This window comes from Delphinapterus leucas, chromosome 1, assembly GCF_059928025.1.
Source record: "Delphinapterus leucas isolate spDelLeu-1000000601 "Yukka" chromosome 1, BTC_Dleu_Yukka2, whole genome shotgun sequence".
NCBI lineage: Eukaryota > Metazoa > Chordata > Mammalia > Artiodactyla > Monodontidae > Delphinapterus > Delphinapterus leucas.
In genome coordinates this window covers 70619338-70642622 of record NC_143129.1, presented here as the reverse complement: position 1 = coordinate 70642622, position 23285 = coordinate 70619338, and the positions used below count along the sequence as shown (strand labels likewise).

Below are 23285 nucleotides of genomic sequence, written 5' to 3'. Positions count from 1 at the left end.
GGTGTGTATGGTGTAGTGAGGTTGCTTTTCAGAATTTGAGCTGAGGACGTTCTCCCTGGACTGGGATTCTTAGAAATACCCTTTAGAAAACTCTGTCTTAAGGTGTGTTTGCCCTGTTGTTCTGTTCATTTTAAATCCCTGTAGTAGTGGTGTCTCTCCACATCAGGAGAGAGCCAGTTACAGTTGAAAAGATCAGTTTCCACATTCCCCAAGCTTCTGTGTATGTGTGGATCTCCTTTTAGCAGGTTATAGCTTCGCCTCTGAAGTATATCCACATCACTTGTCTTGTTCTCCCTTGTGTGCCCTCATTTTGTAACTGGGATCCTGTTGCTGGCCACACCACGTGCCCCAAGTCAGTGACACAGCAGGGACTAGAACCCAGATCTCTGGACTCTGGCCCATTTCTCTTTCCAACAGCCTATGCTGCCTCCCAGTGGACATAGCATTTGCAGGGAGCAGAGATGTTCATACCTGATTCTTTTCTAGAAAAAGAATTGCTTTGTGACTTAACATTTCTTTGGCCTGCCATTGCCTCAGTTTGTAAAGTGGCATTGTCTTACCTCTCTGCGCAAGACTGAAGAACTCCCTTTGACACCTCCCCCACCCCCAAATTAGCAGTATTATTAATAAACACTGGAAAGCATCCCTTGTCCTAAGAGCAAATACTAAATTGACTTTCTATTGGGAGAATAATCACCACATTGGAGAGGAACTCAAGAGATGATCGACACAAACCCCTGACCTTCTCCTGGAGATGCTGAAGTTCACTTGCATCTTGTCAAAGATGCCCTGCTACTCCAGGGCTCACTTTCTCCTTTATTTCTCTGTTTAACTTTGTACTACTCCAGCGGCAATTTTGGTGGTCCGATCATTTGGAAAATAAGGGAAAAGTAAGTTTTATTTTACTTAAAAAATTAAGTCCAAGTGAATGATCATTATGCTCTATTCCTCAGTTATATTTAGATGCTATTCCTGAAGAATAGTAGACCTGCCGAAATCAGTAGGGTTTTTACCAAGCTCTGCTTCAGTAATCCTATCACTTGCGTGAAGAATTCATTATGCTGAAATAAACACATTAGGAACTCCGTGGTCTTTTACATCTCTAATATTTATGAAGTAGTGAGGCTCCCAGCCAGCAATAGGGAAGCAGGTAATTCCCAGCAATCAGTTAAACAGACGCTGGATGATTTGGATTGCAAGATGTAGGTGCTTGATTAGCCCCGTCTATGGACATGCATTGTTCTTCCGTCATTCAAAAGTTACCTACTTATGAATATTGAAGTGTTCTGGCTTTGGACATAAGGCACTTACCTTTTAATTGGCCATCAGCTTTGTTTTTAGCTGGGATGTATCTCCAGTGGGATTCAAATGAAATGGGGAGATAATCAGCCAGTAAGCAGAGAAAAGGGTAAAATGATCCTGGATGATTAAGTGGCAGCAGGGAAAGTTAGGGTTAGGCTAGAGGGAGAGAAACAAAAGAAGGAAACTCACAGGAAACCAGCTCCCTTTGCTGCCAGGCACACCTCTTTTGAAAGCACCTTTTAATTTCCCTCTTCGGCTTTCAGGTGGGACATATGGACACGTGCGAGCTGACACCTACCAGCTTGATCACAAACTTGACTCCCCCCTGCCCCTAAACCCTGAGCCAAGCAGAGGGCAGGGCCTTGTATCCTCACTGCTCAAACTTGGCAGGGAAAAAAGACCGTTAAGTGAAGGCGAATTGGAAGCTGCCCCAACCTGCACTCAGTTGGAGCTATTTACAATATCTTTCAAGCAAGGACTTACTAGATTATTCAGTTAAGGGCCTGTGGGTAAGGGGAGTCCTCAAGGGGAGGAAATTGACCTGAAGGACCAGCTGGTTTGGACGTGGCAGTGGATGCTTTCTTAAACTCTTGAAATGTTAACTCCCGTGTGATCTTCATCCTTGGCACACAGCCTTAAACACTCACCTTTACAGCAAGAGCAGGACACCTGTTCTGGGTCATGGTGTCTCTTTATATTCTGATGAAAGCTATGGCCCTCTCCTCAGAAAATCAACTTAGATACACACATTTTTTTCCTCATGTAATTTCAGGAAGCTAAAGAACCCTTGAAAGACCATCCATGGATCTTCTAATTTCATCAGGTTAAAAAAATCCTGCTTTAGATGCAGAGGTAGGACCAGGAAGTTTTCTAGACTCTAGAGAAATAATAGTGTGGTTACCCAGCATATTTCAGTGAGAGCTCTGTTGAACTGGGGCTTTTCGAAGTATTTTGTCCTCCATTCTTCCCCTCCTGCTTCATGGTGATCATAGTAAGTTTTGTGTGTGTGATTTCGTAGTTTAGAGGACACTTTTTAAACATCCCATTTAGCTCTCACCACAATCCCGCCAGGTAAGTGGGTATTGTTTTCCCTATCACTAATTGCTTTCTCTGTTAAAAGTCCCAGTTCTAGGGCTTCCCTGGTGGCGCAGTGGTTGAGAGTCCGCCTGCCGATGCAGGGGACACGGGTTCGTGCCCCGGTCCGGGAAGATCCCACAGGCCGCGGAGCGGCTGGGCCCGTGAGTCATGGCCGCTGAGCCTGCGCGTCCAGAGCCTGTGCTCAGCCACGGGAGAGGCCACAATAGTGAGAGGCCCGCGTACCGCAAAAAAAAAAAAAAAAAAAAGTCCCAGTTCTTGCCGAGGCTCCATCCCACCTAAGTATGTGCTTGGTTGATGAAGAGCAAGATGAAGTGGGAGGGGATGGGCCAGGGGAGGACCATCTACCAGGAGAACCACTCAGAGAAGTGAAGGTAGAACAGCTGACTTTGCTCAGAGGTAAGGCGCCTTCTCTCCATCAACTTCTGGTATTGAGATGAAGACAGGGGAACTATTTTTTCTTTATCCATGGTCAGATGTCGCCAAGGCTGATTTTACTGATTTTGAATTTGTGATAACTATTGCAGAGGCGTGGCTGAAGTTTACCTTTGTTTCATTGATGAGGCAGACCCATCAAATACATATTGTAAAGATCTAGGCAAACTTTTATAGGAAAACATAGAGTACCTTAGGAAAAAAGTTTGTATTCAAGTATTTCAGAGACACCCATTTGTATTTAAATGTCTAAGAAGCAGATCTACTTAATTTGTTTTTTAATTAAAGTGTATCTCCTAAGTCGCTATTTAGAGGCTATATTTTGTTAGTGTAATTTTAGCTAATTCTAATTATTGTATGCATGCAAACATAACATTTTTATGTCTTTAAAAATAATCCTTATCATTTTAGGCTCTTTTACTAGTTCACATTCTTGCCTGTATGTATGTGCGTGTGTGTGTGTGTGTGTGTGTGTGTGTGTGTGTACAGTTTTTTCCGTTCTCACCTCATCCCCTGACGTGAAGTAGGGATTTGTCCACAACTATATCCCCACAGCGTAAAACCAGCCCTGGTGCAGAGTACATTATTGAATGCATGATTGGATTTGTATTGACTTCAGGTTTGGGGAGGAAAGCCAAAGAAATTTTTTCTTTTCAATTCATGTTTTCCATTTTTCAGTTGTCCTCCTCTTTTTCTGTCTTTATGTTTTGCCTTCTTTTTCTTTTCTCGTCAGAGAGGGAGAATTAGGTTTTCAGAACCTATTATGGTCATTTGCCTGACTGCTAAAGATGTGGGAAAGTGTTGCAAAGGACAGCCTGGAGGAGCAGTTTGGGGCTGGGCCTTGGGATGACGGCTGGCTTACTGCCAATTCTTCTTCAGAGTCAGTTTTAGGTCAGTGGCTCTGCGGTCCTGGGCCGGCTTAGTTGACCATTCCACAAGCAACAAAGGACTTCTGAATAGAAATAATCATGAAATTTGGCCATCGCTTTTGGTGCACATTCCATCTATTTGGCCATAATTAAGAATCTTTCACATCCAGATGCATATCCGGCCAGTGGAGTATTTTGACAGCTCCATTGAGAAAAGGATGGATGGACATACCTAATCAGAAAGGATTTTATGGTTCTGGAATGCAAGAATTACATTCAGAGCTCACAGAGGATTACTCCTGTGTCTGCCTGTAGAATGTCTGAACAGGCATTTGGGTAGATTCTTTTCTACCATTTTATTTCTATCTTATTTAAGAAAGAGGTAGATTAAAGCAAAAAGGTCCCATCATTCATATCAAATCTGGTCTATAAAACCAACTAACTTTTATTCTCCCTCCCTGTAAGTAAACCCTGGTTGCATAGACGTATCAAGTCATGGGATTGTTGAGACACTATTAAGGCTACTCATTCAGGTGTCAATTGGGCCAGACAGTCCAGGAAAAACTTCCATTTAGGCGTCATCTGAGTTTACCCAGCCTCTTTTCTCCTGTGGCACTGGCTTTAATATTTGTAAATGCTGAGTACATGCTTCTTGAAGTGGCCCCAGGAGGCAAGACTGGGGTGGTAATGATCCCTACATAGGAGAAGGCATCCTATTGGGAGGAGATATGGTTTAAAACAGTGGATCGTCACACACCTTGATTTCTCTTTCTGTTGTTGCTTCTGCTGAAGCCGTTCTGGGAAAGCCACTGTGACACAACCTCTCTCTGTGCTGTCCTGAGAGTGCTTTGAAAAGTTTCAGTTTATCTGTATGAAATTTCAGACTCGGAGGTATTAGCCCAGAGAGTCTTCTGTGCTGGTCATGGGTGGGACTTTGAACTCCCAAGTTCTTGATTGATCTTTTTTTATAGCAGTGATCACAGGATTGAGATTCTCTTGGTTGTTTCTGAGGCTTCCCTCGTATGCCCTCAGCCTGTGACCAAAGTATAGTCACCTGGACCAAGCTCTTCTCTGTTTAGGATGAATTAGGCATTTGATTTGCACATGCTCTTAGCTCAGCGCTCCAAATTCCTTCAAATTCTCAACCCAGCATATGCTTGTCCCTTTTCTAAACCAAATACTTTGTTCTGTCCTCGTCCCGTGAGTCCTAACATTTAGAAACATTTTCACCATCTCAGACTGGCTGTTTGAGAGGACCATCCACGTCTGGCACATTGTTGGTATGGGCTCACACACATGCTGACACACGCTCACCATACAGACACACAGTTGCCATTCTTTAAATGCCTTCCTGCCTCCTGTTTTCTTCACAAAGCATGCCTCTCATCTCTGGAGGTAAGACCTGCCCCATTACACACGAGGTGATCATCACGAACGCGGTGGGTACAGATAGAGACATCTAGCAGGGTGTTAATAAAGGGCCTGGTGAAGACTAGAAAAATGCCGCCCCCAGGTAATTCTAATAGACTGCCTGCAATTTGCTGTAACCAGGACTGGAGAGGAGGTGGGAGAGGAATAGGGGAGAGACGAGCACCAGTGTGTTAGGTCAGAGGAAATGAGATTTCTGTACTTGGTTTCCTTCTTGTCTAGGAAATTTTAAAACTTCTTCTGCTTAGGCAGATTAATAGCCTTGCCAGGTTTCAATTCCCTTCAAGCTGGGAAGGGTGCATTAAATTTCACCTTCATGCCAAAACAGCCATCTAAATGCCAAACCCATTGAGTTTCTGAGGCTTTCTTTTGGGTGTGTTTCTCTGCCTCTTCCTCTTTGCCTTTGTCAGAATCTCCGTCCACGTCTGTGTGGCTTGGCATCGGTGCCTGGATGGTCTCCACTTCTGTGTGTCTTGGTTCCTGCCGAGTCTGCCTTGTGCCTTTCATTACCACGTTAACAAACTCGAGTCGTGCCTAACGAGGACGCCTCATACGTTATGCTAATGATCAAGAGACATGTTAATGATATTTTAGAAGCCTAATTAGTGGAATATATAACTATATGCAATTTGGTAATGGACTGTGACAACAAGTTGTTAAAAGGGGGCTTGACAAATCCAGTTGCGGGTGGCCTCAGACAAACAGGAGCTGAGAACGGATGAGTGGAAATCGGATAGGGAGATAGTGGGGACGAGGTGTGTACTGGGGGAGGGAATGCCTGTGGCTGTTTATGTGGAGGTCAGTCTTTTGTATGCATTGTTGCTTTCCTCTCATCCTTCCACTGTCCTAAAACCACAGGGCGAACTGGATCAGAATTCTTTGTTAATGTTTCTTAAGCAATTGCTACTCTTGTTATTGATCATACACATGTATCTTTGTTAGAAATGGTATTTTGATTATGTTATTCTCCGCAATACCCTTACGGAGATAATTTGTAATAGGAAGTGTATACACAGAAGGTAGAAGAAGATCAGTTCTTGTACCAAAGAGAAATTTTACTGTGCGATAAGCCAAGACCATGTAAACTGGGAAATTATCTCTATTGTGTCTATCAACATTTTGATAGTGTTGGTAGAAGTAGTAAAATGAGGAGTGGTGAGTGTAAAATCGTTCAGCTGTTTGAATGTCATTTTCTCTCAGTGAAAGAATTGGTTAGAGGCATATATTTCTTCAACTGGAATCTTCTTTCCTCTAGTGCAGTGATTCCCATTTTGTGGGCCATGGACCCTGGGGGAACCATGAAGTTGTTGAAAAGGTTTGGAAAATCCTTGTGTACACCAAGCATTGTCTATAAACAGAACAGTGTCATGCACGTACACACAGATGCACATACAGATATACCTACTGAAATTCTTTAAATGTATGAGACGCTATTGTGGTTATTCACTTAAAAAAGCACTTTTCAGTTTCTGTTGGCTTTTTGTCATGTGTAGTTTCCTCCATCTGTAGAAGCTAAAAGTAGAACTACTGTCTCCTAGTGGTCCTTGCAATTTATTTGGCATGAAAAAGGGAGACTGTATAGTCACAAAAGTTGGGAACCTTTGCCTAGCCTGTGGTCATCAAAGCTGCTTATAAAAATTTAAGCACATAACTTTCACTTTTGAAGACCATTTTAATTCTAGAAAATATATTTGTGAAAATTTGTGTAAGTGTTGTCTATTTCTCCAGTGACTTTTATCATAAATGTGGAAATATATTTCTGTAGGGTAGAAAATTCCCCTTAGTCAGAATTGAATGGTTTTCCTACAGAATGTGTTATGTCACGACCCACCGCATAGACTCTTTTTTTTTTCATGTATATATCTCTCTCTCTATTTTTTAATTGAAGTATAGTTGATTTACAATATCGTGTTAGTTTCAGGTGTACAGCACAGCAATTCAGATATATTGAATATATATATGTAGTATCCTTCGTATTCTCTTCCCTTATAGGTTATTACAAAACATCGAGTATAGTTCTCTGTGCTATACAGTAAGTCCTTGCTGGTTATCTATTTTATATATAGTAGTGTGTATATGTTAATCCCAACCTCCTAATTTATCACTCCCCCACCCCCCTTTTCCTTTTGGTAACCATAAGTTTGTTTTCTATGTCTGGGGTTCCTTAAAAAACTAAAAATAGAGCTACCGTATGATCCTGCAATCCTACTCTTGTGTATATATCCGGAGGAAACCATAATTTGAAAAGACACATGCACCCCAGTGTTCATTGCAGCAGTATTTACGATAGCCAAGACATGGGAGCAACCTAGATGCCCATCCACAGAGGGATGGATAAAGAAGATGTGGTCTCTCTCTATATATATACACACACACAATTAAATATTACTCAGCCATAAAGAAGAATGAAAGAATGCCATTTGCAGCCACATGGATGGACCTAGAGATTATCATCCTCAGTGAACTAAGCCAGACGAAGACAAATATCACGATATCGCTTATATGTAGAATCCAAAAACTAAAAGATACAAATGAACTCACTTCCAAAACAGAAAGAGACTCACATAGACTCTTGAGCGCTGCAGCGCACACTTGGAACTAGCTTATGGGAACTTCGGTTCTGGAAACTTGTTCTCTTTCATTTTTTGGTCCAGAATGAAATTGCCTAGGAGAGCTAGGCTCGCAGTATACCACTTCACCACCAGGGAAAGCTTTCAGAAACATACATTCGGTGCAAACACGTCTCAAGTTTGTGGCTTCTTGATGGAAAAAGACAGTCACAGAGACAAAGAAAGTTAGTGTTCTGGGCACCAGTTCTGTACTCTTGAAATGTATTTTCTCAGGTTATGGGCAATGAGGTATTTGTAGTTTTTCCTTGGCAGTTCTTCCCAAGGCAATATGCCCTATTACTGTTGAGGAAGGTGGAGGGGGATAGATTTCTTTGTTTGGGTTTTATTATTTACTGAGCACAACCTCTGTGTCAGGCACAGGGCTAAGTGCTTTTTATTATTCACTGCCTCAAGCTTCATCACGGGACCTCCCTCTGGGTTGGTACTAGGACATGGGCTTGGGAACAGAATGGCCTCCCACAGTGATGCTTACCTTAGTTTTCGAGGTTGTCTTCCTTTGGCTTGCTCTGTGTTACCTTAAAAGAGATTGATTGTAAAAAGAAAGAAGGAAAAACATGTATCACTCCACTTATTAAATTGTGGCCTCTTGACATCCAAGACATTTAGTTTTCTGAGTTTAGACACTGCCCATCATTGTGCTTGTGACAAATGCTTGCTGGTGAGAGAGCTTGTCTTTTAAAGGGGACCAGCGGTTGTCTCTTTAGAAATGTGTTAAGACCACCTGGACTCCCTTTTTGAATGCGGTGAGTCAAAAATGCTGTGTGATTATCATACTGAGTGAAGTGAGCCAGACAGAGAAAGACAGATATCATATTATATCCCTTATACGTGGAATCTAAAAAAATGATACAAGTGAACTTTTTTTTTTTACACAACAGAAGTAGACCCACAGACATAGAAAAGAAATTTATGGCTACCCAAAGGGAAAGGAGAGGGGGTGGAAATTAGGAATTTGGAATTAACATATACGTGTTACTATGTATACAATAGATTAACAACAAGGAACTACTGTATAGCACAAGGAACTATACTCAGTATTTTGTAATCACCTATAAGGGAAAAGAATCTGAAAAATATATGTATAACTGAATCATTGTGCTGTATATCTGAAACTAACACAATGCTGTAAATCAGCTATACTTCAATTAAAAAATAATTAAAAATAAAAAAAAAATAAAAAAAAAGATTCTGTGTGGTTTATGGTGCTCTGAGAAACTTGTGTTCTTTTTTCTCTTGTGTTCTGTCTTCTCTCCCTCTTTGACTGTCCCCAGCATTGAGACTTCAGAGATGTGGATTCCCATCTTTGAGACCCTGATTCACTAACTGTGTAAGGTTCCAGTACTCATGAAGCCTTGTACATTCCACCACTTCAGCATCCCCATGTTTCAGATGAGCATCATCTGTACTTCTTCCTTCTCTATTTCCTCTACATTTTTATTGATAAAGCACTGGAGGAAGATTATGTATGAAGTCAGGATTCTGTTATTACATCTGATGTATGCTTCCAGTTAAAAATGAGAACTAATTTTGGGGAGGGAGACGGAAAGGGGAAAAGTTTATAAGTGAGCCAGTGGAAAAAGCACATTCATTATCAGTGTCTTTCTCACTGAGTCGTTTGAAGCTGGGAAAATTAGCAGCCGCTTTGAAGCTCAGAAGATCTTTCATCTTTGTGTGTGTGAGTGTGCGTGTGTTAATATTAAGTTGATATTCTTTTTCTTGCCACTTATTTGGTTTTTCTGCTAATAATGAAATTATAATGAGATCCCTGATGGGATTAAAAAAAAAAAAGAAAAAACACCTCACATGAATTATCCCGTTTCCCCCTCACCCTCCTTGTGCCTTTCTATAAAATCTATTCTGCATAATAGGTCTTTGTCTCTGGATTTGAGACAGAATTGAAGGAGGCCAGGAGTTGGAAGTGCCCCCATTGTTCTTTTGGGTACCAGGATACAAACTTCTGTTGGGCAGGGAATGCTCCCTTTTCCTCCACCTCCTAGCCCCGTTCCTCCCTGGACCCTGTCACCCCCATCCTCAAACCGCTCCTCTCCTCCAACCCCAACTTTGGGTGGGGAGGGGGTGAAGGCAAGTATTGGATGTTTTCGCAGGCTGAATGTTTGGTTTATTTGAGGGGTACATACTCCCTTTCCCCTTTTTAACTTTAAGCGTTCATGACTTGGTCTTGTACAAAGAGACCAAGCGTCTGTCTAGATTGGCAGAAATAGGGTGTTTTGAAACCCTGGGGAAACCTTGCTCAGGATGGTAACATTTCTAGCGGCAGGTTTTCCTCCCATCTCCTCCGATTCTTGTCCCTTTGTCCTTTATCAGTAGGGCTTTGGCAAATGCCGTTGATGAAAGAGGGCTCATTGCCCCAGCTGAGCATTCCTTGTCCAGGCCTGGGTTTCTCCACGTGCGTGAGTTGATGGAAACCTTGGTAGAATGAATCTCTATATAGACTGTTCAAGACAGACGCACACTTCTCTAATTTCAGAATTTTTCTCTGTAGGAAAGGCAATGTGGTGGTCGATTCCAGTGAACAGTTTAAGTCTTGGCAACTCTCAATTTCGGAAAATTCTTCCCTAATTCTGCTTCAGTGTTTTGTCTGAAGTCATAGATAGACAGCTGCTGTGTGTAGGTCTTAGTACTCTAGAAAAATGAGGTGTAAAAAATGGGTGAGATGAGTATGCCTTGTCTCTCTCTGTGGCTTGGTCAAAGGCTATTTCTTGAATATATCCCATGTTTAGGTTTTTTTCTGATCAACGCTAATGACCAGTTTCAGGACATCACTCCCACTCATGTCTGTAGGTTCCCCCTCTCTTTCTTCCTTCTCACCATTAAACAGGTATAATAAAGCTCAGGAATCTTTACAGTTGGTGATTTTATATCATAGATCAAAGATCAAAGCAGAGGAATACACGGCAACCGTAAAATTAACTGCTTTTTCAATTTTACAATGCTTTCAGTGATAGAGAATCTTATAAATTTAATATTAATTAAACACTTAGCTTTTAACCTCCTCCTGCATCTACTTTTGGCTGGTGGCTGGGAAAAATTAATTGGGCATCTTAAATCTTGTGTTACTAACGCCTTGACAGGAGGGGTTTCAAAAGCACTTATAACTTCAGCAGAATGCACTTTGGAGCATTTGTCCTTCCACTCACCTAATTGAAAATGCCTTTTTTTTTTTCCCTTAAGGTAAAATGAACCATTTGCTAATTTTCTTTTTTAAGGAAGTATAACTTACAGTCCCCTTTCATAGCCTGAGCTTTAACTCAGTCTCTTGGCACATTTAATATTTCACAAAATGGAAGCCGTTGAACTTCCATTATTATAAATGTCCTATTGATTTTGGAATACGCTGGGACACATGTGCGGCTTGGCCTGATCATTGTGTCACCTACAGCCTCTGTGTGTTCAATTCAGGGAGAGTTGCCTCCTGCATAAGTGAGCGTGGCTCAGCTCGGCAATGGTGAGCCCACATGGTGACCCAGATGGGACCCAAGAATGAACCTTCAGCTTCAGGACAGGAGAGTCAGAATAGCAGAGAAAGGCAATAATGTTCCACCTGAAGGAAGCTCCAAGAGATTGGAAGCCAATATGATGGACAGGATGTTTTGGGGAAGCTCGATTTTGTTGTTCACGTTTTCTGAGCTACCGAAGGGACTGAATGTGGCCTTTGGTTGAGGGATGGGCGTCGCTCTCTCTTTAAAGGCCAGGCAAGCATCCATGCCTGTGCTTCAGAAATGGTTCAGTAGAAATAATAATTAATAATACCAATCCATTCAATTTCTATAGTATTTTTTCTCCAGTGAGCATGGAGCACTTTCATCCATGTAATCTCATTTTTTCCTCACATACCATGGCGAAGTACTTAGTGGTGGGCAAGATGAGGCCTCTGAATTTAACCAAGCTGGTTTCCTGCTGGGGCCATGCATTTGAAACTGGCAGCTGGGAGTTACAGCAAATAGAGCATAGGCTCCAAGAAGGCATCTTTCTATACCTGTTTTATTTTATTTATTTATTTATTTATTTTTTGCGGTACGTGGGCCTCTCACTGTTGTGGCCCCTCCCGTTGCGGAGCACAGGCTCCGGACGCGCAGGCTCAGTGGCCATGGTTCACGGGCCCAGCCGCTCCGTGGCATGTGGGATCTTCCCGGACTGGGGCACGAACCTGTGTCCCCTGCATCGGCAGGTGGACTCCCAGCCACTGCGCCACCAGGGAAGCCCTCTGTACCTGTTTTAGATTCAGGTGACTGAGAAGTAGTACCTCGATTGTTTGGGGGATGTCTGTTCTTGGCACAGTGCACAGTGGAATTCCCCTGGGTTATGTGTACTTCACTTTGAAAAAACTCATAGAAAACTAAATTTAGAGAAAAAAATTAAAGGGGTCGTTATTCATTTTACAAGAATGTTTTAAAAAGTCTACTCTAAAATCGTTTACTACAGGTTTGTTTTAAATGGCTAAGTCTTCTAGTCCCGTAGTCTTCTAATAAGACTATAAATCAGTTTACGACTGGTCCCCCTGGAGCGTATCTTTTGGGTAAGGTAAGGGATATAGACTCTCAACACAGCAGTCTCTTATCTTCTATACTGGGCCGCAATGGTCCTCACTGTTCAAGTCCCCAGCAGTCACCTTGACAATCTCTGATGGCAGTAGGCAATGTTTAATCCAACTGTGAAATAATAAATTAGTTGTGGTGTCACCATTAGAACTAAGATTCCTAGCTTTATGCACCTGGCTGGTTTGTACTCCCTGTGAAACCATCACTGCGCCTTCTCATTGCAGCTGAGCTTTCTGAACCTTTTAAGAAGTGAACTGATGGGATGTGGAATTTGATAGCCGATAAATTAAGAATATTGGTAAATTTAACGACTCTATTAGAAGATGGTGTTTCCAGAATCAGTGGCAACATTTCCTTGTGTGTTTGTGAGTGTATCTGCAGAAATCCTTTATATATGTATCTCTCTGTTTTTCTGTCTATCTAGATCTATATGATATGTGGGGTGCTATAAAATTTTTAGTGCCTTAGTTTGGGTTGACCGCCTTATTACTCACGAGTGAGCTATACAGGTCTTCCTTAACAAGTGGCAGTAAAGGCTTTACAGCACCCCTTACGCCGTCACATATTTTTGTTTAGGCCACATACTGTCTTTTTCTTTTTAAGTCTCCCTTTGCTCATGTCCCTCTCAAGTACCTTTGTTGCCATGGCAACAGTTCCATCATTGCTTAGGGTGGAGCAGACTGACATCCTCCTGCAAGCTTCTTGAAGTCAGTGCTTGTTTGGGCTGACCTCCAATTCTCAGCCAGGGCCAGGGCTGGGGCCCGTACCCTGGTCATCTGTGGCACTTTTTTCTCTTTAATATCTGTAGCTCTGCTTATTTGACTGCTTGTGGCCGTTCCTACATTAATCATTTTCCATGTCTCTGTGGACCTGTCCTCTAAGGAATGTGGAGGAGCTGACACTTGTGATCTAAAAATCGAAAAAGAGAAATTTAACGTTGAGCGTTTTGAGTTAAATATGGAGCTGTGTAAGTGGTTGGCTACTTAGGAAATACTGAGACCAGACAGAAGGGGGAAGGGAGCCTTTTGCATATCAAAATGCTCTTTAGAGTTCCCTCACAGGCACAGTTTCTGCAGGTTACCATATGCATTTTTAGGTCTTCTCTCTGTGTCTCTAAGGTTTTCCCCTTCTAGCAGACTTTCCCTTTTCTTGACTCGCAGACTGTTAGTGTTGGAGAGGAGTCACATAGAATTGAGTTCAACCCACTCATTGCATTTACAGGGAAGCTGAGAGGCAAAAGGTCATGCATGTGGCTTGTTGAGGTCATTCGGCCTGTAGCAGCACCAATGGGATGAAAACCCACGTCTCCTGGTCCCTAGCTGGACTTCAGCTTTGCCACGATTACTTGATTCTTTAGAACAAATTATTCAAAAGGTTTTACTGTCAGGCCAATTTCGCATCAAACCACCTCAGCATTTCTGTTAAATGTGGGTGTAGCGGTAGTAGAGAGATCATTTGGCAAAAGTAGACTGGTTGTGAGGCTATGCCTCCAAATTTCTCAATTATTTTTCCGGCTAGAAGGTTGGCTTGCCACCTCCTTGATAAAAGGTAGTAGTTCCTGTAATCTGTTATCTCAGCCACATTTGGGATGCTTGTATGTATGACTCCGTCTATTTATATATTTTATATGGGCAATATTTTGACTGTTTCTTTTTTGAAAGACAGTGTGAATGAGTATGCCAAAAATCACAGATGATATAAAAAACGCTATCAAAAAAACCCCACTTTTTCAGGAAGGTGAATAAAATAACCCTAAAACAATGTGAAATTAGTCCTAATGCCCTTTTGCGAAGTCATTAGAAAAGCTAGTGCTCGTGATAACTGTGGAGATGCTTTTGGACGTTAGTGATTCTGATTAGGGACAAGAATTTAGATCTGAGAGTCTTTTGGCATAGAAAGAAAGATTTGTTTAATCTATTCTTGGATGACGTGAAAAAGAATCCTGGGCTTCCCTGGTGGCTCAGTGGTTAAGAATCCGCCTGCCAATGCAGGGGACATGGGTTTGAGCCCTGGTCCGGGAAGATCCCACATGCCGTGGAGCAGCTAAGCCCGTGTGCCACAACTACTGAGCCTGTGCTCTAGAGCCCGCGAGCCACAACTACTGAAGCCCGTGTGCTCTAGGGCCCACGTGCTGCAACTACTGAGCCCGCGTGTTGCAACTACTGAAGCCTGTGTGCTTAGAGCCTGTGCTTCTCAACAAGAGAAGCCACCACAATGAGAAGCACACGCACCACAGCGATGAGTAGCCCCCGCTTGCCGCAACTAGAGAAAGCCCACACACAGCAACAAAGACCCAGTGCAGCCCCAAATAAATAAATAAATAATAATAAAAAAGAATTCTGAATATATTTTCCTTTTCTGAGTTTCTTAAGTCTGAGCGAGGTATTTTATATGCCTGGGTATTGGGGCATTTTAGGAGAAGGGTCATGGTCTCCTTTAGATCTTCAGCTGGGCCTTTCTGACCTGTAGGCCTGGTGCTCATATATTTGAATATGCAGTTTTTATATATAGCCTGCCTGTGGTAATTAGCGATTTTCCATTGATCCATCTGTCAACCAGGAGACACTGTAACATCCCGTTTGATATCATTTTTCTGTTTCTCAATAATAGGAGAAGAGAAAGCAGATGAAACGCGATCATCTGTGTAAAGTACATTGAATGATCCTGAAAGAGTTATTATTTTCATTTAACAGATGAGGAAACTGAGCCCTAGAGAGATTAAATAAACTGTCCAATCTCCTATGACTAGTAAGTGACAAAACTCAGGTTTCTCTGATTTCAAAGCCTACATTCTTTCCTCTTGATCACATTTCCCCCACAAGATACTTGGCAGTTACTCTCTCGCACAGTCTTTGGATCTTTGCTTTTATCATGTACTGAATTCCGATCCTCCACAACTCATAGTAAAACAAGAGTGGCAGGCACTTGGCCTCATCACACAAAAGCCTGAGAGTCCGTGAGTCTCACCTTCCTATGAAGGTATCTTGTCTGCTCTAGCAGGTTTCCAGGTAGTTTGATGTCACTGACAGAGTAGATTATGAAATGGCAGCACTATGGGCTATATAAGGGAGATATAGGGACCTGGCAGAAATTGGGGGCTGGGGAGGGAAGAAAGGAAGAAGCAATATATTAAACACAGAGTTGCTTATTCTTTTTCTTCCAGGTTAATGTACATAACTGTTACCACCCTTTTTTTTTTTTTTTTTTCTTTTTTTTGACACCTTTTAAAAGCCTCCATCTGGCTTGAGTGCTAGATGAAAGTTCTGGTTAAAATAAAACAAATAGTTTCATAGGCACAGTGAGTGCGAGAATTTTTTTTTCTACAATGTTCAGAGTACTTTATGAACAAACTTAAATGTCTTTGGAGGTAAACAACATAGAGAAGCTAGAAACTATAGCTCTCAGATTCATGTAATAAAATCATGGGGGTGGAGGAGGGGGACAAAAAATTCAGTAAAAGAGGAAAGTAAACGCTATCACTCTGTGTTGACCCTTTTAGTGCGATAAGGTGCAAAGCATAAATATTCCACACAGAGAGTGACAAGTCCGCTTTCTTAATTCATTATTTATTTTACTCATTGGAGAAGCTGCTTAGCCTCTGGGCATATTTACAAGTGTGATAGAAAAAAGACAGTCCCTGCCATTACTGTTTACAGTCCACAATAGATAATATATAAACAGGACATATTGTTTTTGCAGACAGACACTTGCATCAGATAGACTTTGAACACACAAGAGGAAAGCAATTAAGATGCATATGAAATCACTAAGATAAATCAGCATTCGTAGCAAGTGAAGGAAAATAATACAAATCAAGGAATCGGAAACGGGTTTGCTTCCACATTTGACTATTTTCACAGTTCAAAACATGATCGTGGAAGCCACGGTGGCTGCAGCAGAGTCAGGAACGGGGCGAGCAGTGTTGTGACTTGCTTGTTCTGTAAGCCGAGCCTGGGCAACACTCAGTAACCCCCCCTCACCTTCATGGGCCATCAGCCAGGGAGAGGCAAATTAGAAAAGCGGCATAAGCCACAAATCACAGGCTGTTGTGAGATTCAGTCTGACCCTTAGCATCATTTTATCTGAGTCCTCTTGGATTGAATGTGATTCCCTTCACACCACCCCTCTCTCTGGACAAATAATAATATTGTTATTGTTATCATCGTGATTACTTGGGGCTGACCTAACACCCTTCTGCCCTGAAGCCCTAGGACCTGGCCACGGCCTCGGCATCAGTAGCCCTGGCAGCACCTCATTGACGTGGCTGAACTGGAGTTGAAGTTACAAAGGAGGGAAGTATCCTTTAGTGCCCCCACTGCTTTCAACCCCTTCATCTTCATTATGCTTTTTCCCTCCCCCTGTGATGCTTGCTGCCCATTCTCCCAAGGAATTAAAATCTCAGATATCCTGATTTCAGGGGGAGGTAGGGAAGAAGCCAGGCTCTGCATTGAGAGAGGTGAGACCTGGTGTACCTGTCCTCAGGCTCACAGCACAGCTTTTCTCCTGCTGCACACGGGAGGGGGAGAAAAGCCGAACTCTATGAACTTGAGTGTATAGGTTTTCATAATCCATGAATAATTTCAGGAATTAGAGATGTCCATTAGTATAGAAAAGGCAGAGTGCCCACTATGGATTTGACACTGCTCAGGCCCTGTGTTTGGGCTTTTTCTCAACCTCTTGCTTTATATCAACCACTCCAGCACACTTATGACGAGGCCTTTCTCATGATGAATAGACGGGAGAATCAGCGGCCTGGATGCGTTAGATACACATGGTATGTATGATCCAGAGAACGTGTAACCGTGGACTCACGGGGCCTCTCCACAAGCTTGGAGGTGGTGGAAAGGTAGAGATGGAAGCACAAAATGATGTTATTCGGGTGACTCTGGGAATAACCTAAAAAGTGGGCAATTGATTTTATGGTGCTTGGACCCTCAGTCTGCTCATATAGGGTTAAGAACTAGAAGCACCCTTAGAAATCCCCAACCGATTTGTTTTACAGAGAAGAAAACCCAGAGTGGATTCATACAATGAGTTAGTGGCATAGCTGGGACTCAGAATCAGTTTTCCTGTTATCACATCCACTGTGCTACACTCTCCATGAAGAATGTCCTCAAATGAATGGCGTCGACTGACTTTTTCTTGTTTTCCAGGGCCATGTTTCTCTGTCTCTCTCTGTCTCGCTCTCTCTTTATATTATTAATAATCACATCATTTTCTATTACTAGTGTTTTCATTGCCAGGTCCATTTTGCTATTATTCAAGGGTCCCACCATGGATTGTGTCTTGGATCTGGTAGAATTTGAATTGAATTGATGGAGAACATCATCACGTAGTAGGTAAGAGCCTGGCTCCGGACTCCCAGCTCTGCCATTTATGTGCTAGGTGACTTGGACATATTATTTAACCTCTCTTTGCTTCAGCATCCTAATCTATCTAATGGGAAGAATAACAGTGGTATCTGCTTCATAGATATCCTTCTCATAGTTAATACGTGTAAAGCCATTGAAACAGCTTCTGGCCCACGTTAAGCCTCATAGAATATTTTTGTTGCTGTTCTTTGTTTTCTTCATCCTCCAGCAGTGGCTTTGAGCTATCTAAAAAGTTATGTAGTTTAACCTGCCATTTAATTGAGGAAGGAACCTGTTTGTAACGGTCCTGGGTAAGGGCTACCCAGCTCTCTGTAGCACTGCCTCTCTGCAAGCTAGCTCACCACCACCTGTAATACTCATCCTTAGTGCCAGCTTTGTCTTCTGGACCTATACACAGTACGTCTATTCTTTCTTTCAGTTTGAAGGTATCTTCTAAGTTGCTCACTGAGTATTCCTCCTGGTTTCTTACAGCCTATAATTGTAGGCTACTGGGAGATTCAGCCAGAGGCTCCTTCAGGGATGTTGTGGCCGTGTGTCTCCTGAGGACCAGTGTCAGTGCCATTGGCTTTTAGCAGGACCCAGCCTCGTGCCACACCTGCTGGGGCTCACTTTGGACTAGTGATTATGCTAAAGCACTGGTACAGGTGAGAGCTGTGAAGAAACAGAATTTATCATTTCCCTCTTCCTATATTATGCCTTAAGCATAGTATTATTTTACGAAGACTTTGAAAAAAGAGTGCTTTTTGAATTTTTTCTTAAAAATTAAAAAAAAATTTTTTTTCATTTATTTTTGGCTGAGTTGGGTCTTTGTTGCTGCGCGTGGGCTTTCTCTAGTTGCGGCGAGCGGGGGCTACTCATCGTTGCGGTGTGTGGGCTTCTCATTGTGGTGGCTTCTCTTGTTGCGGAGCACGGGCTCTAGGCAAGCGGGCTCAGTAGTTGTGGCTCGCGGGCTCTAGAGTGCAGGCTTAGTAGTTGTGGCGCTCCGCGGCATGTGGGATCTTCCCAGGCCAGGGCTCGAACCTGTGTCCCCTGCATTGGCAGGCGGATTCTTAACCACTGCACCACCAGGGAAGCCCCTGCTTTTTGAATCTGACTTACTGTTGAAACTGGCCTAGACTGCCATGGCAGTCCTTAATATCTTTTTGTTCTTCCCTTCCTCCCACAATGCTAATCGGGTCCTGTTTCTGGAATGTGAATTGCCCAAATTGGTTGTAGTGTCTACTGGCCAACTGTAAGCTCAAAGGGAAGTGTCAGCTTCCTATTAAGGTACCGCCATCCTAGGGTCACAAGCTTTCTTTTCATGTAGCACAAGCGTGGGAGGTCAGGACTCTGTTGGACATTGTTTGGGGTCATTGTTTCAGGGATGTATTTTTGGGGAGGAACGAAACCTCTTCGTTATTTCCTAGCCTGTCGGGACTTGGAAAGGCCCAAACCTTTGGGGCGGGGGCCTCCTGCTGTCAGTATCTTGGAGAGCTTTCCGTGCACCTTGTTGAGCGTAGTTCTGTCTGGGTCTGCCCCCTAACCCCAGCTTCCTCACAGCCTTATAGGTGACAAGAGGCTGCGATGTCTGTCTTTAGAGATGGCAGCTGTGGGCAGGAGTTAGCTCTGAGGCTGCAGATATGCCGAGCTTCCTTTCTTTCGCCTTCTAGGAGCAGAGATGCAGCTTAGAGAAGGTGGAAGTGTGTGTGTGGGGAGGGGGCTTATAGTGAGGGTGGCGGTGGGGAGGAAAGGGGGAACCACTGTAAAAAATGTTAATTTATTAATCACTGAATATATAGCAGTTCATCTGAAATGCTGTTGCTATGCCAACACCCTGGGAGTTTATTTTCTTAATCCAAGAGAGGAGCTCTCAGTCCCCTGCTGTGTCATTTGAATTTGCTGCTGCCACCGCTGCCACCGTGGTATCTGTTTTAAAAAGTGGGGGGTTGGTGGGGAGGGAGGGAGGGGAACCGGGCTGAACCGCCAAAGCAGTCATATGCAAAGCAGCGAGAGGCCTTTCTCGGTACAACTTAGTAAAAATGACACAAATTAATATACTCTACTTAAACCAGACCAAGATTAATGGTTCTCTTTCAGTGCAGCTTAGCCCAACTGTCACTCGACAGGCGTTTGTCGGACAAAATCAACACTAATCAACATTTATTCGTCTCTTGCCCTTGGGTCTGAGGGGCGCAAGCAGGCTGCACCATTCTCCCGCGCGGCTCGCCACGCTTTTCACCCTCCATCCAGCTTCGCCATATATCACCCTTCCTCTTGGTGCCTCTCCTTGGACGATCCACACACTCAGCTATCAGGGTACATTAGAGGCATGATAGATTTTCTGTTTTAATTTACATCTATTATATTACCACATAACAGATTTTGATTCAGTTGAGAACAGCGTCTCCTATAGCCAGACTCCTTGGGAGGATTTCTGCATTAACTTATTAAGGTTAGTTAGGAGGCAGCTTCAAATAGACCTCCTTCCCCACCCCACCTCCCCCCTCTCTCTGGCAGGCTCAGTAACGATGTCTGGGTGCTCCTTATTCACAAGCGCTTATTCTTTTTAGACTTGGCTTCCTGTGCTGGGTCACATGAGGCTGGCTGGGTTCCTCCCTTACTTTCTGATTGGACTTTGATCAGCCAACGGTGGGAGCTGTGAGCTCCCTTCCCTGCCTGGGTTAATGGGCTCTGACAAATCTGGTGGCCTAGAATCACTGGACAGCACCACCACTCCTACCCCAGCTTCAGTCCTAGCCCTCAGCATCATTTTTATTTTATTTTTTTCCTTTTGATCTCACTTACAGTTATATTTTATTTTTACCGAAACACAGGTCTACAGAGACAGGGGAGAAAAAGCTGGAGCAAACAAAATTGGTTGGGCTAAACTAAGGAGAGGCACTTGAAAGGGTGACCGAAGGAGTGGGTCTGAACGACCGTTTTCCTTTCTCCGTGACCATCTGAAAGCATCTTATTTCAGCTTGGAACACTGGGGACGAGGCCAGCTTGTTTCTAGCGGGTGTGTAGGATCTGAATATTTATAGTTCCCTTGTAGAGTTCCTTTCCACCTCATTTATGAAATTGGCTTTTTATTTTTATCCTTCTCTCCCCTTCCTTTCATGAGCACTGTCGTGTCGAGTACATCTTTTATTTGGTGACACAATATTTTCCCTTGACTTTTGGTCAGACTGGAGTGTTTTATGACTGTTTACTAAGGCCACATTCAGCTCTGGCTTTAGTCACCTGTTTGCTGGCTGCAGAGAAGGGAACAGAAATCCTCCCATCTTCTCACATCCTTTCACCCTGTACTTTATGGATGGACACCGTGGCTTTGTCAGATGCAGAGAGACTGCGTCTTTCTTCTTAGATTGGCTGTAACGCTAGATCCCTGGCCACTTAAAGGCACGAGTTTTTAGTTTTTTCTTCCAAGCTGTCGATTCTAAACTGCGGTTAAGTTTCCTTTTGTGGCCAAATGCAGAGAGACCGTGGGCTGAGCTGGGGATGTGTGGTTTGTGTGTGTTTGCACGTGGCTGCCAAAGTGTCGGATGTGTTAGGAGGAGAGCTTAGCACTTCCATTTTGCCTTCTTATTACGTAGCAATAAAGTAAATGACGCTTAGTATAACTTTGCACTTAGAGAACTGTAGCTCAATTTAAGAAACAAAACTCCACCAACAGGAGTGCACCCTGTCTTGAACTTGGGAAACGGACCTCGTTAATTTTAATGAGGGGAAAAATTCTCCAGCTGGGGCTGAGGAGAAGATGAAATACCAGTGAGGTTATCACTTTGGATGATCTCACTGAATTCAGAGTAGAATCAGAATGATGCCTGGAGAATTTTCTGAAGTGCTGTGGAGAGATTTAGAAGAGAATGCACATGCCCCCAATGGTATTATGAGACTGCTTGCCTGGTGAGCAGAGCAGAACGTTATATGGTTCTTCTTAAGGGGGCTGTTAGAAAAGTTAACACATTAAAAAGATGGGCTGAAATAAAACTGAAAGAAAAAATAAACGAACATGATTCTTATGTGGGTCTAGCTTGAAAACAATGGAGCTGGTATTACAGTGGCTGAGACAGTTGACTGGAAGCTAAGGGCTTCTGAGTTCAAGTGCACGCTGGGACACTAACTTCCAGTGCTGGGACATCTGTTTCTTTATCACTCAAAGACAGGAGGTGGACCGAGGGCGTCCTCTTATATAGTAGGCAGCCATTCGATTTGAACAATAAGTTCATGACTTTGGCTTTGCTGTAGAGAAGCTGACAGATTGTGGCCAATGAGGTTAGGATGACTGGTGGCCAATTTTGCCCTCCGGACAGGTTTGCCAAGTTCCCCTGGCATTTGTTGGGGACCACAGAAAGAAACATCACCATTTAAGGTATTTGGCCCTCTTACTGTATCCCAGTCCACTACACAGGCAATCCTAGGAAAAAGATTATTATTTCACTGATGAGTTCTTTGGAGGTATGGAGCAGACAGCATAGACTTTCATCTCCAAAAGCTCAAGCCTGCTGACTCAAGCTCTTTCCCCATCTCTCTGGCGTGTCACCGCACTCAGTAGAATATTTGTGCAACCATCAGGTACAAATTCGTGAGTCACCAAAGGGACACTTCTTGATTGAATGGGGCCATCTTGTTCTAGGGGCCACCTGGATATCAGTGGAATGTTGCCAGGGACCCATTTGGACTTCTAAGGTTCCTTGAATTTCAGCCCTTTTCTCTGAAAGCTGTAAGACAGCAGTTCAGGGCACTTGTGCTGCTGCTATGGCTGTGTGTGTATGTGATGGGAAATGCTAGTTGTCAAGCAGCGGGGAATGGACATAATCTTGCTGCCTAGCAACAGCGGCAGCGTGGTCACTTGTGCAGATTTCTACGCCTCTTCCTGTTTGGTCTGCTGGAAAATACAGATGGCTTCTCTGGGTCACGCTCTGCCCTGGCCACAGTGAGATGTAGGAAAACATAGTGAACCAGGGTGGATAAATACACAAGTGTGTGCTTTAAAATGATTACTTTCCAAAGTGTTTTGGGCCAAGCATTGATTTTTGTGCAGCATCGCTCAGTTTCCCCTTTGAAGACCCTGTGCACAGCTGGACCTGCAGGTTGATTGCTAAGCCAGAAGAGGAGTCTTAGGAAAGTACCAGACTTCTCTGTGTGCTGCCTCTTCTGAGCCTGGTGGAGCCTTTACTCTGGAGAGCATGTGTGAATATAATATAAAACAGTCAATTTTCTGATAAAGACACACACACACACACACACACACACACACACAGCCCGTGTGAAAAAGACAGGAGGAACAGAGCGTGACCACCTATTGTTCTTTGGGGTCTGAGGAACAAAGCAGTTGGGAGAGATAAAGGCAGGCGAGCCCTGCTGATCTGCCCTTTCTCCCAGCTCTGACTGGCACCTTGCACGGGACACTCCTCAATGAGGTCACCTGCTCACTACCGATTCTAAAGATGCTTCCCTGGCAGAGGCCTCCTGGGTCAGAGTGTGGCCTTTGCTCCTCTTGGCAGTCGTGTGTATGCAGCACCGGGAGTGTTTGGAGCTGAACGCTTAAGGAAGGTATTATCTGGCGGCCAGAGATAGAGCGTGAGCATACGACCCCTTACCCCTCCTGGG

At 43.4% G+C, this 23285-nt stretch overlaps 1 protein-coding gene and 1 long non-coding RNA gene across 8 annotated transcripts in view; both read left to right on the top strand.

The window, feature by feature from the left end:
- Nucleotides 1-23285, top strand: part of PBX1 (PBX homeobox 1) — a 279800-nt gene that overhangs the window by 51286 nt on the left and 205229 nt on the right. The window lies entirely within an intron of this gene.
- Nucleotides 18849-23285, top strand: part of LOC149750531 (uncharacterized) — a 68099-nt gene continuing 63662 nt past the window's right edge. The window contains exon 1 of the long non-coding RNA XR_016393273.1: nucleotides 18849-23228. This is a non-coding gene — a long non-coding RNA (uncharacterized LOC149750531). The remainder of the gene's footprint in view (nucleotides 23229-23285) is intronic.